Raw genomic sequence first — 9151 nt, forward strand, 5'->3', positions numbered from 1 at the left:
GATGATGAGGAAGAAGAGGAATATGTTCCCGAAGGGATGAGGAAGAAGCAATGGAGGCTGAGGATCCCACTACTGTAGCACCACCACCTCCAAGTGGAGCTTTTGATTTCTAGGGTATGATGGACCGATTAGAGGTACTCTAGGTAGGACAAGAGCGGATCTTGAAGAACCAAGAGGAGGGCCCCATACGTGAGGAGACACTCCGGAAGACCTAAAAACATATGGAGACGAATCTTACATACCTATCCAAGACCCTGGACTCAGTCTCCGCGGAGGTAGCGGTGAACCTTAGGCAGCTTCAAAAGGAGGTGGAACTGGTGAACCGTCGCTTCGATTGTTACAATCATTGCCTCCACATCAACTCTAGGTCCTGGGAGGGTGAAGTTCTAGATTTGGATGATGATTGATAGTACAATGAGTCAAGATGATTGTATGTGAACTTATTTGGGAACATTTCTTTTCTTTTGTTCTTCTTCTTCTTCTTTTCCTTACCTTTTGTACTCTTCTTTTCCGTTCATGCAACATGATGCATATTTTAATTTTCATATCATTACAAATTTTATATGAAAATCTTTTATATTTACCCAACCGCAAATCCTATTATAGACACCAAAAGGTTCGAACTTACAAGCTGTGAGCGTATAGAGCATCGCACCTTTGATACCACCGTTGTCACACTCCATTCTCATAGAACCAGACCGGTGACCGGGTTACCTCCAGGTAACCCAAGACTCACCAGGATGATCTGATGCAGTAAATCATAATACAACATGTAGTATACGACATGGAAATATAATTAAATAATTCAGCGGAAGACTCGTCATACATATACCTGTAAATTCCCCATTTACTCTTGATACCTAAATTATTATACATAGTATATATACATATGGGCCCCCAGGTATGATAATTACATAATAAAATAATAATTTAAATGTCTGGAGCACAGAGAGGGGAATACATCAAAAGAATAAAAAAGGTAAGTTATGTTTTGAATGCGTTATTGTTGCCCCGCAACACAGCCTTGGCACGGGCATGCAGCACCATGCCCAAATCCCTCCGAAACCCACCAATCTCCCACTGGAGATTTGTTATTGGCCCTCGGATCTTGCTTTTCTACAATGAAACTGCAAAACCATCTAAAAAGGTGTGTACATGAGGGGTGAGCTCACTAGCTCAGTAAATGGAAAGAAAGACTCAAACAAGCAATTTTGATTCAAATGATCTTATATGTATGAAGTTCATTTTAGGCCTATTCACCTAGGCAACAATGTTAAGTCATAGGTTACATGCTACTCAAAACCACAGTACGTGTATGCTCTGAGTACAAGACGCATTCTCCATCCCGTGATACACCCATGTAGGAGTGGGCCGGTGATGAGCACAATAATGTGTGAAATCTTAGGGATATAAATGTATATTTTTCCCCACTTTGGATAGTACTACTTTTATTTTTCTTTTTTTTTTTTTTAGTTTCCAAGTCTACAAGAGAAAGTGCTTAAAGTGAATCAAGAACCAGTCCAAAGGTGGGATCCACTCAATAGTACCACATCCTCTCTCCTACAAAATCTTGAAGATTATTCTCTCTCCTTGCCACCTCACAAGATCTTAAAGATGCTATGTAGAGATTCCTTTCTGATTTAATCAAGATTGCAAGATATTGGTGAATATTGCAAGGAAGGAATAGAATTTGTTAATTTTGGAAACAGATTCTCTCCTTCCTCACACAATATCTCAGAGAATGAGGATTTTTACCAAGATTTAATTTTCTTTTATTTTCTTTCTTTTCTTAAAGAAGACTTGTAGAAGGAAGGAGGCAAGACAAAAACCCTATAAAAGCCCCTTCCTCCCCCCTCTTAATTATTATTCTCCTTAGTTTACTTTCTAGTTTATGCTTAGCTTTTTTTCTTTCTCTCCCTCTCTCACTCTCTTAGTTTTAGTTCTTCTTTATTTTTGCTTTAATCACTTTTGTAATAGTTTTTTATGTCAGTTAATGCAAGCACTCTTTTATTCTTATTCAGCCTTTTAAGTTTATGATATATACAATTGAGTTGTAATTTTTAAAGTTATAGTTGTAGGCGTAGATCTAGTTGATAAGATCACAAGCCGTGGAGCATCTTTTTTTTTTCAAGTTCAGTTTTTTTTGTTTCAAGATTTGTTTTCTCTAGTACTAGAAATTTCAGATTTGGTTTATTCCAGATCTGGTTTTAAGTACTGGTAGTATCTCAAATCACCAAAGCTTTCAAGTTCAAGGGTTAAAGTTCAAGTAAGTAGGCTCCCTCAATAGTCTTCTCTCCCCCCCTCTCATTCCCTCTTCTAACTTCCCTTTCTTTCTTAATTTAGGATTTTAATTTCAGTTGTTACATTATTGTTATCCCTTTTCCCCAAGGTTCATGGCTAGTGTATGTGTTGGCTTTGCCCCTCCTAGCCATAGAACCATCAATTTATTGCTTTTATTTTAATTGTCTCCCTTTCCCTAAAGCCAAGTAGAGTAACCCTTGTAAAAGTGACTCTCTAGTCAAGTAGGGAAGCTCATATTATGATGCATCCCTCGAGCTAAGTAGAGAAACCTACTTGTGAGTCTCTCTCTAGCTTTCTCCCATTTCTTTTACTTTATTTTTATAGCAGCATTTTTTTTTCTTTATTTATTTATTTTTTTAATTACGTGGGTTGTTTATTTTCACTTATTTATTTATTTAATTTTAATTGCATGGCTTGCGTCTTTAAATTCTTAGATGACGAATGGTTAGGATGTTATTTTAGATACATATGTTTAGGGCGGTAGTTAGAATTAGATCACAACCATTAATAGGTTCACTTTCGTATTATTAAAAGAAAAAAAAAATAAAGTAGCTGCTCTCCCTGAGTTTGACCCGTACCTACACTGATCCATATGCTTGCGGTTACATTTTAAATCTCAAACAAGTTTTTGGCGCCGTTGCTGGGGAGACAGTTCCATCTTATTTTTCGCTTTCTTTTGGTAAATCAGAGTGCTTTATTTGCTTTGCTTTGTTTATTTATTTATTTTTTCTTTTATTGAATTCCTGAGAAGATCAACTTGCAATAATAGTTGTATCAGTGGTGGTCGTCATGCCTCACAATATGATAAAGACAGGTTTCTCCCTATAACAATACCTCGGGAATTGACCTGAGCAACCCCGAATCCCTGCCAGTAAATTTCCAAAAAGCCAAAAAAAAAAAATCAAAAAAAATCAAAACAAAATAAAAAAAATCAAAAAAAAAATAAAAAATCAAATAAGAAAATAAAAAGGAGTTTTTCTTTCCATTCTTTTATGATTGTCTTACTCTAGCTGCAGGTAGTTTTCTGTGGCATGAGTGTGCGGTCCCGTGATTCTACCAATCGTTCAGTATGAGTACATATTTTTAGAATGGTAGAACAACCAAAGCCTACTTTAAAGGATAGATTCTACCCAGCCAGGGTAGCCCAACCATCTTGCATTAGATTACCAACTACCATAGGGAACAATTATGAGCTTAAAACTCAATTCATCACTATGTTACCCCACTTCCATGGGCTATCTTCCGAAGATGCTTATTTGTTCCTGAGAGAATTTGAGGAGGTTTGTGTCCTCATTAAGATACAATAGCTCAGTGATGATGCTGTTAAACTTAGATGCATTACCTTTGCGCTCAAGGATGGAGCAAAAAGATGGTTATATGGGCTGCCAACTAATTCCATTACCACATGGGATCAGTTTACGGTAGTGTTCTTAAGAAATTTTTTTCCCTTGTATAAAACAAACAAACTTAAGAGCGAGATCATGTAGTTCCGACAAAAACCTCAAGAGTTATTTTCTAGACTCATGGAAAGGTTCTAAGACCTTCTCCAAGAGTGTCCCCATCATGGGATTGACAAATGGTATCTTTGCCAAATAATTTATGAAGGGATAGACTACCATACCAAGTAGATGTTAGAGTCTATGTGTCCTACAGGCTTCACAGCTTATGCAGACAAAAATGAAGCTTGGAACTTTTTGGTTGACCTAGCTGAAAAGACAAGAGAATGGGAGTTTACTAAGGAAAGTGAGAGAACTATAGGAGGTAAAGAGTACTATGTCAATGGGATAGTAGCCAAAGAGGCCCATTTAGATAGCCTCATTAAAAGAATAGAATCCCTTGTCCCTGAAGCACATGCCTCAGTCCACCAAGTCCAAAATCAGGTCTCTATTTGCAATTGATGTCACTCCCCTGAACATGTAATGGAAGAATGCCCCAACAGTTCTGGGGATAGTTAAAGTGTTAATGCTCTTTACCCGAACAACCCGTTTAGCAACACTTACAATCATGGGTGGAGAAATCACCCTAATTTTTCATGGAGCCAAGGGAATCAAGGAGATCCATCCAACTTTCACAACCATGGGTAGCCTAGTCTCCAGAGGCCCAATTTTGCACACTACCTAATTCTTTCCCTCGGCCGAATCTAGGTCTTCAGTAAAATTTTGCTACGCCCCCTCTCCAAGCACCTTATCAACAACCCCTGGGGTTTACATCCACTGGAGAGGCGATAAGAATTAGTGAGGTAGAGAAAAACATGTCCCTTCTCATGACAAGCCACAATAATGTGGAGAGGCAACTCACCCAACTTGTCATAATCATGCATGAGAAGGAGAAAGAAAAATTACCTAATCAGCCAGAGACGAATCCTAGACATCAAGTGCTGACTCCACAAGGGCTACCTGCTCCTCAGCTCAATGTTGTACAGAGTCAACAACACCAAGGGCCCTCCAACCAGTATATGCCCTACGGAATGGCCGAGAGTATCTACGGAATGGTACCACGTATTCTTCACCATCTGACCTTTCCGTTGACACTCCGACTATCGAGGTTACTACTGTGCCTCCCATTCCAGGTTCGTCAGATGGACCTGAAGAGATTAAGGATGATTTGGTGGAAGCCATAAAAAATGATTCTATTAATTAGAGAACTTCTGACAGTGTTTATGTTCCTCCTGTCCCCTATCCTAACCGCTTGATGAATAAGAAGAAGATAGCTTCAATGGAAAAAATCTTAGAAGTCTTCAAGAAGGTAAAGGTAAACATCCCTCTTTTGGATATCATAACTCAAATCCCAGCCTATGCCAAAGTTCTCAAAGACTTATGAACTCACAAGCGTACCACAAGTGTGCCCAAAAATGCGTTTTTGGCAGTTAATATCAGTTCAATGATCACACAACCTATAGCAACCAAGTATAAGGATCCCGGGTGTCCCACCATCTGTTGTGTCATTAGCAACACTCGTATTGATCATGCCTTACTTTACCTTGGTGCAAGTGTGAACCTTCTACCTTGCAATGTGGTTTGCCTTAGGATTGGTCGTGCTTTAGAAGATACAAGGGTCATCCCTATTTGAGATTTGTGATTGTTTCTAAATCTAGATGGAGTATTAAAGTTCAAGTGTGGGGATTCCTCGGTTGATGTGCTCTAATTGAAAGAGGGCATGTGTTTTGTAGTTATTGGAAACTTTAAATGGTAATTTTTCAAGTTAATTTGAATTTTGGGTGTATATTCACTGCAAACACCCACGAGACACAATTCGTCCACTAGGGGTGACCTAGGGGTTTAAAGGCCTGTTAAATATGCTAAGTGCAACTGTGATTTCTACGAAAGTGAGTTAGGATTTTTATTGTTTTTTCTTTTTGTTTTGCTAGAGGACTAGCAAAGTCTAAGTGTGGGGGAATTTGATGAGCACAATAATGTGTGAAATCTTAGGGATATAAGTGTACATTTTTCCCCACTTTGGATAGTACTACTTTTATTTTTCTTATTTTTTTTTTAGTTTCTAAGTCTACAAGAAAAAGTGCTTAAAGTGAATCAAGAACCAGTCCAAAGGTGGGACCCACTCAATGGTACCACATCCTCTCTCCTACAAAATCCTGAAGATTATTCTCTCTCCTTGCCACCTCACAAGATCTTGAAGATGCTATACAGAGATTCCTTTCTTATTTAATCAAGATTGCAAGATATTGGTGAATATTGCAAGGAAGGAATAGAATTTTTTAATTTTGGAAACAGATTCTCTCCTTCCTCACACAATATCTCGGAGGATGAGGATTTTTACCAACATTTAATTTTATTTTATTTCCTTTCTTTTTTAAAAAAAGACTTGTAGAAGGAAGTAGGCAAGACAAAAACCCTATAAAAGCCCCTTCCTCCCCCCTCCTAATTATTATTCTCCTTAGTTTACTTTCTAGTTTATGCTTAGCTTTTTTCCTTTCTCTTCCTCTCTCACTCTCTTTAGTTTTAGTTCTTCTTTATTTTTTCTTTAATCACTTTTGTAATAGTTTTTTATGTCAATTAATGCAAGCACTCTTTTATTCTTATTTAGCCTTTTATATTTATGATCTATGCAATTGAGTTGTAAATTTTAAAGTTATAGTTCTAGGCTTAGATCTAGGCGACAAGATCACAAGCCGTGGAGCATCTTTTTTTTTTCAAGTTCAGTTTTTTTTGTTTCAAGATTTATTTTCTCTAGTACTAGAAATTTCAGATTTGGTTTATTCCAAATCTGGTTTTTAGCACTGGTAGTATCTCAAATCACCCAAGCTTTCAAGTTCAAAGGTTGAAGTTCAAGTAAGAAGGCTCTCTCAATAGTCTTCTCTCCCCCTCTCATTCCCTCTTCTGACTTCCCTTTCTTTCTTAATTTAGGATTTTAATTTCAGTCGTTACATTATTGTTATCCCTTTCCCCCAAGGTTCATGGCTAGTGTATTTGTTGGCTTTGCCCCTCCTAGCCATAGAACCATCAATTTATTTTTTTTATTTTAATTGTCTCCCTTTCCCTAAAGCCAAGTAAAGTAACCCTTGTAAGAGTGACTCTCTGGTCAAGTAGGGAAGTTTATATTATGATGCATCCCTCGGGCTAAGTAGAAAGACCTACTTGTGAGTCTCTCTCTAGCTTTCTCCCATTTCTTTTACTTTATTTTTATTTCAGTATTTTTTTCTTTACTTTTTTATTTTTTTTAATTGCGTTGGTTGTTTATTTTCACTTATTTATTTATTTAATTTTAATTACGTGGCTTGCATCTTTAAATTCTTAGATGACGAATGGTTAGGACGTTATTTTAGATACATATGTTTAGGACGGTAGTTAGAATTAGATCACAGCCATTAATAGGTTCACTTTTGCATTATTAAAAGAAAAAGAAATAAAGTTGCTACTCTCCCTAAGTTCGACCAGCAGCTACACTGATCTGTAAGGTTGCGGTTACATTTTAAATCTCAAACAAGTTTTTGGCGCCATTGCCGGGGAGATAGTTCCATATTATTTTTCGCTTTCTTTTGGTGAATCGGAGTGCTTTATTTGCTTTGTTTTGTTTAATTTTTTTTTTTTTTTGTTGAATTTCTGAGAAGATCAACTTGCAATAATAGTTGTATCAGTGGTGGTCGTCATGCCTCACAGTATGATAAAAATAGGTTTCGCCCTATAGCAGTACCTCGGGAATTGACCTGAGCAACCCCGGATTCCCGCCGGTAAGCTCCCAAAAAGCCAAGAAAAAATCAAAAAAAAAATCAAAAATCAAATAAGAAAAAAAAAGGAGTTTTTCTTTCCATTCTTTTGTGCTTGTCTTACTCTAGCTGCGGGTAGTTTTCTGTTCCATGAGTGTGTGGTCCTGTGATTCTTCCAATCGTTTAGTAAGAGTACCTATTTTTAGAATGGCAGAACAACCTAAGCCTACTTTAAAGGATAGATTCTACCCAGCCAGGGCAACCCGACCTTCTTGCATTAGATTACCAGCTACCACAGGGAACAATTATGAGCTTAAAACTCAATTCATCACTATGTTACACCACTTCCATGGGCTATCTTCCGAAGATGCTTATTTGTTCCTGAGAGAATTTGAGGAGGTTTGTGTTCTTATTAAGATACAATAGCTCAGTGATGATGCTGTTAAACTTAGATGCATTACCTTTACGCTCAAGGATGGAGCAAAAAGATGGTTATATGGGCTGCCAACTAATTCCATTACCACATGGGATCAGTTTACGGTAGTGTTCTTAAGAAATTTTTTTCCCTTGTATAAAACAAACAAACTTAAGAGCGAGATCATGCAGTTCCGACAAAAACCTCAAGACTTATTTTCTAGACTCATGGAAACGTTCAAAGACCTTCTCCAAGAGTGTCCCCATCATGGGATTGACAAATGGCATCTTTACCAAATAATTTATGAAGGGATAGACTACCATACTAAGCAGTTGTTAGAGTCTATGTGTCCTACAGGCTTCACAACTTATGCGGACGAAAACGAAGCTTGGAACTTTTTGGTTGACCTAACTGAAAAGACAAGAGAATGGGAGTTTATTAAGGAGAGTGAGAGAACTACAGGAGGTAAAGGGTACTATGTCGATGGGATAGTAGCCAAGGAGGCCCATTTAGATAGTCTTATTAAAAGAATAGAAGCCCTTGTCCCTAAAGCACATGCCCCAGTCCACCAAGTCCAAAATCAGGTCTCTATGTGCAATTGGTGTCACTCCCCTGGACATGTAATGGAAGAATGCCCCAACAGTTTTGGGGGTAATGAAAGTATTAATGCTCTTTACCCGAACAACCCATTTAGCAACACTTACAATCCAGGGTGGAGAAATCACCCTAATTTTTCATGGAGCCAAGGGAATCAAGGAGGTCCATCCAACTTTCACAACCAAGGGTAGCCTAGTCCCCAGAAGCCAAATTTTGCACCACTACCTAATTCTTTCCCTCGGCCTAATCTAGGTCTTCAGTCAAATTTTGCTAGGCCCCCTCTCCAAGCACCTTATCAACAACCCCTGGGGTTTATATCCACTAGAGAGGCGAAAAGAATTAGTGAGCTAGAGAAAAGCATGGCCCTTCTCATGACAAGCCACAATAATGTGGAGAGGCAACTCACCCAACTTGTCATAATCATGTATAGGAAGGAGAAAGGAAAATTACCTAGTCAGCCAGAGCCAAATCCTAGACATCAAGTGCTGACTCCACAAGGGCTACCTGCTCCTCATCTCAATGTTATACAGAGTCAACAACACCAAGGACCCTCCAACCAGTGTAATGCGGTATATGCCATACGGAATGGCTGAGAGTATCTATGGAATGGTACCACTCATTCTTCACCATCTGACCTTTCTATTGACACTCCAACTATCGAGGTTACTACTGTG

This window comes from Macadamia integrifolia, chromosome 13 (genome assembly GCF_013358625.1).
Source record: "Macadamia integrifolia cultivar HAES 741 chromosome 13, SCU_Mint_v3, whole genome shotgun sequence".
Taxonomy (NCBI): domain Eukaryota; kingdom Viridiplantae; phylum Streptophyta; class Magnoliopsida; order Proteales; family Proteaceae; genus Macadamia; species Macadamia integrifolia.